The sequence below is a fragment of the Arachis duranensis genome, chromosome 10, assembly GCF_000817695.3.
Source record: "Arachis duranensis cultivar V14167 chromosome 10, aradu.V14167.gnm2.J7QH, whole genome shotgun sequence".
NCBI lineage: Eukaryota > Viridiplantae > Streptophyta > Magnoliopsida > Fabales > Fabaceae > Arachis > Arachis duranensis.
Window position 1 is genome coordinate 27,276,788 of NC_029781.3, and position 9,130 is coordinate 27,285,917.

The window sequence follows — 9,130 nt, forward strand, 5'->3', positions numbered from 1 at the left end:
GCTTAATCCCGCTTGTCGAGGTCATCGTGGCGGCGTAAGGGCAGTGGTTAGTCCCGCTTACGTTGAGATGTGAGGTCTATGACTGAGTATCCCGTTCACATCCTTTTAGAATCACAAGAGTGTGCGCGGACACTTTATCCCCGGACCATGTGCTAGGTACGATATCCCTGGGGTACTCATTTTATTTGTGACTAAAAGGTGACATTTCCATGGGAATGTGTCGGGTTGGCAATTGAACCGACAATGTGATATTACAGCCAATAGAACAGGCATTCATCATATACATTTACTATGTGTTTGCTTGCTTTGTTTACTTACATACTGTGCCTAATTGTATAACACGATTAAGTGCTTCGTGATTTACTTGCTATACATGATAATTACTTGTACTTTACTTGTATGAACTATTTGTGTTTTCTACTGGGATTGAGGAGGTTTGGAAGGCGGTGGCGATGGAATTGCATGGCGGTTAGGCTGGCAAAGGCTGTGGGACAGCGGGGTAAATGTTAGATTAGAAATCCCCTAAGTTAGATGACCTGTTTGAGGATTTATTTATCAGTTTTATAAGCTTGAAAATTATGATGATGTGAAGTTCTAGGATTGCCTCTGGCATCCCGAAATCTTATATGTTACATTACTGGGAACTGTTACCATACTAAGAACCTCCGGTTCTCATACCATATTTCATTGTTATTTTTCAGATGCAGATTGTAACCTACCTTGGTGAGTTACGTGATGGTGATAGAGCCGAGGATCTTTATCATATTTTGGATATTTTGTTTATTACTTTCACTTTTGTATCTTTATTTTTCTTAGAGGCTAAATTTGAGAGAGATATTTTATATGCTGTTTTAACTTTTCAAACTCTGTTATGTATGCATATATCTAGTCGGCCTAAACTCCGCAAGTTGAGACTAGTATTTTATGACTACGGGTTGAGACTAGTACTTTATGACTATTATACTGATATATCTACATATGCCTTGTTATCTTGGATCTATGTCTTGTGCTCTTAAGCTTGTAGCTTCGTGTGAACGTTTTGCACTTTTGTAACTCTATTTTTTTAGTTTATTTCTTTATCGAACTTCTAGATTTACTATCTCTTTCTATATATATTATTGTATAAATCTTAGAACTGTCGTGACCTTTAATTATCCTTTGCTTTACGGTATGAGGTAAAGCTTAAGATAATTAGAGTGTTACACATAACAAAATTTTTAACACTATACTCAAGATATATGCAGTTTATAAAAAAAAATATTTAAAAAATATTTATCTATCTTTTATTCTTATATATTTAACCCATGAATTATTCCGTCGATCTGAATTTTATTATTGTATTTTTCATAATTTTATTATAATCAATATCCCTTTAAATAATAAATTTCATCCGTATTTAAAGTATTAATAAAATAAAATATAACACATATGATCCACAAATAAAATTATTTAATTTTTATTATTTTTTAATTGTGAAAATTTTAAATTTTAAATATAAAAATACTCAATTATTGTAAAAATTATATAAAAATCTTAATTAATTTAAATTTATTTTTTAAAAATTTAATTTAATAATATTTAATAAAATAATTTTTGAAAATAAAATTAATTTTTATACTGACGATCTTGTTAAAATTGTGCATAAATTATTACTATCTTTATATAAATAGTACTGAATTATTAATAATTGATGATATTAAACATTATTTATACATTTTATGATTTATAATTTTAGTTTTGAATGATAGTATCAATCAAGAAATATTTGTTATTTAACTAATAATTTTTAAAGTTATACTTTAATAAGATCATAAAATTTTTGTTGATGTAGTGCTTTAAATTTAAATGACATTTTAAGATTTATATTAGACTATAATTATGTTTTAGTATGTTTATTTATATTTATATTTATTTTATTATAAAACGGTTTTTTCGGTTTTATATTATTTTTAATTTGTTCCTAACTTTAATTATAAAATGATTATTCCAGTTGAATTACAGTTGAACTAATTAGACCAATAAATTAATAACTAAAAATCTAAAATAATTCAATGACCGGTAACTTTACTTTTAAGGCTAGCTAATGTAATAAGCTAGTTGGTTAGCTAAGGTGTTAAAAACTTAAAATCTAATTTAATTCAATATGATCTAATTAAATTTAATTATAAAATATATCAAAATTAAAAATAATTTACATTGAATTTAAGTTAAATTTTAAGTTTAACTTTAAAAATTTATCTAATTTAATACAAATAAATTATCTTTTTATTTTTATTATTAAATTTATATTTTGTTTATAATATATTTTTATTTTATAAAGTGATCTAATTAATTTTTAAAAAATTAAGAAAAATATCAGAATAAAAGATAGATATATTATTTAAATAAAAAAGTTGTTTTTTTATAAACTGCGGTGCATTTCAAATACAAAATATTCGAATTGTGTTTTTTATGATTTTGATTGCTTTTTATTAAGAATGTATAAAATTTATACAAATACGTAAATACGCGATGGTACATTTTCATAAATATTGTATTTAAATAATTTAAATAAAAAATCTGATTATTTTGCTAATTTAATTTGATTATGTAATCTTTTTAAATTGCTGCAGATTTTTTATTTTATAATTGGGGAGAATGTATGTTTTTCTTCAAAATGAAAAAAAAAAAAACAAAATTTAACAGGACACTAGAGGCATCGTCTTGATGGATCTGTATTCTGCTCTATGTGTAATGTATTTGCGCCTTTTGTTGACGGAGCATCCCTAACATCCGATACGTTGCCTTTTTCTCTCGCCAAAAAACTCTAATTTCTAGATGTCTACAAACACGTATTCGACAGCGCGATGAACATTTTTGGAATCCTCAAGGTGGATTCCGTTATTATAATACACTCCCCTTGTATTATTTGCATGGAGAGGCGGATTGACGGGAGCCTAAAGTGACCATAGTTTTCCAAAATTTTTCAAAAAATTAGTAAATAGTAATAATTAATAATATTAAGTTTTTTTATATATATGATGATACAAGTTGTAGAATCTTGTAAATTAAAGTAACAAAAATTTGTAATATGTATTAAATATTTGAGCTATTGTTTTTTAGTAGTCCATTCTAATAATTAATAAAAATAGTTATATTATACTAGTCTAATAGGCAATAGCCCATATTATTAATTAAAGTAGTATTAGTACATTTTTCAAATTTTTCTCTTCAAAGCATCAAAGGCTCAGAGCGTGAGTCAGTGCACACTTTTCTTTTTTTTAGTGGCTTCCATTATAGATTTGTGGAGACTTTTGGTCTTTCCATTTCAATTTTCTTTCCATATCAAAGCTGACAAATGACAAGATATATGAAGAAAAACCATTGAAAATTTGAAGTGGACAGCAAAATATTAACCATTGGATACACAACAAAGACTCAAAGAGATATATCTCAATTTTTTTAAGTTAATAACAATGTCAAGTATTATTAACATTACTTATTTAAAACAATTAATTTATTTTTTTTTATAATGGACAATGTTCAAAGGTTGAACTGAGAGCAAAATTCAATAGAGATATTTTTTGGTGACACTTGGAACAAAAAATAATAATAAGGTAAATTAATAAATTTATTTTTTGTTGTTATACATTTGTGTTTCTAAAATTATTTGTTATTGCTCAATAGATTTAATATTTTTTTTAAATAACATATGCAATTTTTTTTTTTTTTGCTAGATAGTTCAGGTTAAGTTAAAAATGTCAAAAATGAAAACAATTCACTCATTTTTCAAGAGAAAAGAGAGAATATACGATGAACGAAATTCAGCTTCAGATTCTTTGAGTAATGTTCAAAATATTATTAAACAACCTAGGATACAACCCGTGACACAACTTGTTGAGTAAGATATTCAACCACCTGCTTCTAAAATAACAAGGACTGAAATAGATCAAGTTAATATTGATACATTGATGCGTGATTCTGGAAAGCGTCCACAAATTTGGAATTATCCTATCAATCAACAAGATGAAATTCGTAGAGCATATATAAAATTTGGACCATATCAATTTATTATGGATAAGTACCCTCTTTCTGGTCTTGAAAGTCATCCTCGTCGTTTCAAAGCTCATTGGTTTAAGAGTTTTTCTTGGCTAGAATATTCACTAGAAGTGGATGCTGCATTTTGTCGTCCATGTTATTTATTTTTTAGAAAATCAAGTCCATTCACATCAGAGGATTTTGCAATTGGAAAAAGTGAATAATGGAAAGGATTGTGCATTGTTATCTGATGTGGGTAAATCTCTTAATTCTCTTCATAATATTGCTGTTAAGTCTTGTAAAGATTTGCTTAACCAATTATGTAACATTGACAAAGTATTAGCTAAACAAAGCTCACAACAAATTTTAAGTAATAGATTGTGTCTTAAAGCCTCTATTAATACTGTAAGATGCACTACAAGAAAAATACCTATTCAGCCACACTTTTTTTAAGCTACATTTGAAAAGCGTAGCCTATTCATAGAATAGGCTACGCTTTTCTCTGTGTTGCCTTTTTATATGAGAAAAGGATACACAATTGTGGCATCATTTAAAAAGTGTAGCCTTAAGTATTTTAGAAATCACTTATAAAGCGTAGCCTTATCTAAATATCTATGAATACACTTTTCTCATCTAAGAAAACGCTTTTAAAGAGTACTGGTTAACGTTTCAAGCTTGTACTTTTAGGGGACATGACGAGAGTCATGAGTCTCAAAATCGAGGAAATTTTCTTGAAATGTTAAAATTATTAGCTTCTTATAATAAATAAGTGGATGCAGTTGTCTTAGAGAATGCTCCTCAAAATGCAATATACAAATCACCTTTTATTCAAAAGAAAATTCTACATGTTTTTACTAGAAAGGTGCAAAATAGAATTCGTAATGAGATTGGTAATGCAAAGTTTTGTTTGATTGTTGATGAAGTTAGAGATGAATCTAAAAGAGAACAAATCACACTTCTTGTTAGATTTGTTGATAAGCATGAATTTGTCAAAGAAAGGCTAATAGATGTTGTTCATATCAAAGATACTACTTCTGCTACTCTTAAACAAGAGATTTGTTCTGCATTATCTCATCACAATCTCAAGATTCAAAATGTTCGAGGTCAAAGGTATGACAGGAATAGTAATATGCGTGGACAATGGAAAGGGTTACAAGCTTTAACTATTCAAGAATGTCCTTATGCATATTATGTTCATTGCTTTGCTCATCAATTACAGCTAGCTCTTGTTACTGCGGCTAAAGAAGTTGTTGATGTTCATGCTTTTTTCTAAAGTTTGAGTAATATTATCAATGTTGTGTACTCTTCTTGCAAACGCAATGATGAATTACAATCTGCTTATGTAACTGAAATTCCGCATTTAGTTGCAACTAATCAAATTGAAATAGGAAGGGGAGCTAATTAAATTGGCACATTAAAAAGATCAGGAGATACCAGGTGGAGCTCTCATTTCAACTCGATTTGTAGCCTTTTGCATATATTTGGAGCAACAACTTCAGTTCTGAAAGATTTGGCTACTAATATATCTACATATTCTCAACGTGATAATTCTACTTATGCTCTTAAATCTTTATTATCATTTGATTTTGTTTTCATTTTGCATATGATGAAAGAAATCATAGAAATCACTGATAAACTTTGTCAAGTATTGCAACAAAAATCTCAACATTTTGAATGCCATGCATTTGGTTTTTAGTACAAAGTCATTGATTCAACAGTTAAGAGATGGTAGTTGGAGAGCACTTTTAGAAAAAGTTAGTTCTTTCTGCAATGATCATGCTATTCAAATACCTGATATGGGTGCCTTTTAGTGACATTATTCGATCTCGTCGTAAAAATGATGTTGTCAATGTTGAACATCACTACCGTGTTGACATTTTTACTAGCGTGATAGATTTTCAATTGAAAGAGCTAAATAGTAGATTTAGTGAGCAAGCAACTGAGCTCCTCATATTGAGTACATCTTTGGATCCTAAAGATGCTTTGAAGTTATTCAGTGTTTGCAACATATGCAATCTTGCAAGAATTTCTATTCTTTAGGATTTTCTGAGCAAGAGAAGATTCAATTGGATTATGAGTTACAACATTATAAAATTGATGTGGTTAAAGCCCCAAATTTTCAGAATTTGCCTACTATTGCTGAATTGTGTTAAAAATTGGCAGAGACAGAAAAATCAAATATATATCCTTTAATTGATAGATTAATTCGTCTTGTTTTGACTCTTCCTGTGACAACAACAACAACTGAATAGGACTTTTTCAGCTATGAAAGTTATCAAAATAAGGCTTAGAAACAAGATAGAAGATGAATTTTTAGCAGATTATATGATTGTATATATTGAAAAGGAGATTGCTTTAAAATTCACTTCAAAGATGATAATTGATGATTTTAGTTCCATGAAGCATCGTCAAGCAAGTTTAAAATACCAAAATCTTAAAGTATGTAGTTGAATATTGACTTTTATATAATATAATTATTCATTTGATATATACGCTACAAATCATATTTTGTTAATTTTTTATTATATTATATTTTAATTTATCTTGTATTTAATTGGCCCTCTCTTGTGAAATTTTTAGTTCCATCACGGTTTGCATGTGCGCACGTGTCTATACCCCTCAACCCATGATTCTCGATAATCTCCCTCAGTCTCTCTTTAATATTCACGTTCTTTCTTTTTCTCTCACTTTTAAATTTTGTTTTCTCTCTTCTTCAAGATCACTCTCTGCAACTCTTTCAACTTTTTTTTCGAACTCAAAACAACCACTTTTTTTCATACTAACAACTTATCTTCAGACTCATTATTTTTAATTATATTTCTATCAACATCATCAAATAAGTATATTTTTTAGCAATAATATTTTTAGTTAAATTATTTTAATTACTATAAATAAAAAAATAAATTAGATTAGATTTTAAAAATTAATTTGTGTTAATTAATTAAATGTTAATAATAAAAATATTCAACCTAGTAATAGTTAGTTACACGGTTTTAATAAGATTAAGAAAGTGCGTACTAAAATATATTTTTAGTTTGTTAAAAAAAACAATACTAAATATATTATTTAGATACGTTTAAACATTTTATATAATATATATTGACGAAATATATTAAATTTATTTTATTTAAATATTTTTTATATATTATTTAAATATATATTTTATATATTTAAAAATAAATTAAACATATTTGATATAATATGTTGAGTAAATAGTCATTTTTGACTATAAATGATTCGAATACTTACAAAATTGGCTACAAAAAATTGAAACTAAAGTTATACTCATATAAAATAAATTTTGTCTGACAAAAATAACTAATTATTAAATTTTTGTTTATAACTCCATAAATACCCTTGATTTTTTATCTTCCTTTATCTCTAAATCTAATCCCTAACCCTATCAATTTAACCCCTTCCTCTTCTTCTACCCTCTAACCTTTTTCACTGTCACAATCTCCTTTCACCACCTCCATTCTCTCACCTTCCCTTCTTTGTCAACTATCACTAACTCCAATACCACCACCGCTTCATTTCCTTTCCTACCCCTCCCCTCCAACCACTTCCTTCACCGCCGTTGAAGATCCTCCTCAGCTCCTCCAAAGAAAAAAATTTTTTCAAATTCAAAATCCTGTTGTACCTGCTATATATGTATTATCCATCATAAATAATTATTTTGCTTGCAAATTGGAATCCTGTTACAAAAATTTGAAGTACAAGTAGAATTAAAATTTTTATATTAATTTTCAGTCTAATACATTATTTGATCGGAATTCAAAAGTGAGAAAGAAACTAATAATGTTCTTCTCATCAAACCTATTATTAACATGCAGATTGGTTTCTCCAGCAGCGGCGGCAATGATGGAGACAAAAATCCATTCATGCCAAAGACGTATGCACTGCGGTACTGGGACAAAGTCATTTAAAACACACTTTCAAAGCCATCTTTCCTCACCTCCAAGGCCTCACCACTAACCGCCATCCAAGCCGCTAAGTACGCCAAACTTGCCGCCACCAACGCCCTCACCACGTGCCTCCCTAAGTTCTGTTTCGCTGTGCACTTTCTTTGCCTCCCTGACATCAAGCCCAATTTCTCCAAGCAAGACAAGAGACAAAGCTTCACCGGCTTTGAAGACGGCCATAACTTTACCAACTATGGCATCGACGAAGCCGAAAGCGTCAACGACTTCAAGAACTACTCCGACGGCTTTGGCAACCCCGGGTTTAACGAGTTTCGCTCTTATAGCTGCAATTCCAACGGCGGAAACGAGACCTTCACGAGCTACGGTGAAAGCAACAATAACTTTAAACAATGCTTCAACACCTACAGCAAACTTTTTGGAGGCGGCATCGGCGAATTCACACAGTATGGAACCAACACAAACGACCCAACCCTCCAGTTCTTGTCGTATGGCAAGGAAACAGGCGAAAGGCAAGAGCATTGGGAGTGCGATAGAATCATCATTACTGAGATTTTCAATTTGAAAAGTTTTTTCTCTTTGGAGGAGCTGAGGAGGATCTTCAATGGTGGTTGAGGAAGTGGTTGAAGGGGAGGGGTGGGAAAGAAAATGAAGCAGTGGTGGTGTTGGAATTAGTGATAGTTGACAGAGAAGGGAGGGTGAGGGAATGGAGGTGGTGAAAGGGGATTGTGACGATAGAGAAGGTTGGAGGGTAGAGGAAGAGGAAGGGGTTAAATTAATAGAGTTAGGGATTGGATTTAATGACAAAGAAAGATGAAAAGTTAGGGATATTTATGGAATTACGAACAAAAATTTAATAATTGGTTATTTTTGTCGGACAAAACTTATCTTATATGAGTATAACTTTAGTTTCAATTTTTCATGGTCAAAAATAGTTATTTACTCTAATATGTTAATATATATTGTTTACATATATTATTTACATGTATATAAAATATAAGATTTGATGTTATATATTATTTAAATGTGCGAAATATATTTTAATTAATGTATTATTAAACTTATATTGAATAAATGTTAAAATAGGACATGTTTATTTTAAACAGAACCAAAAAATTTTATATATTTAAATATATATTTTAATATATTTAAGTATATATTTTATATAATATTAAATATAATCAAATATATAT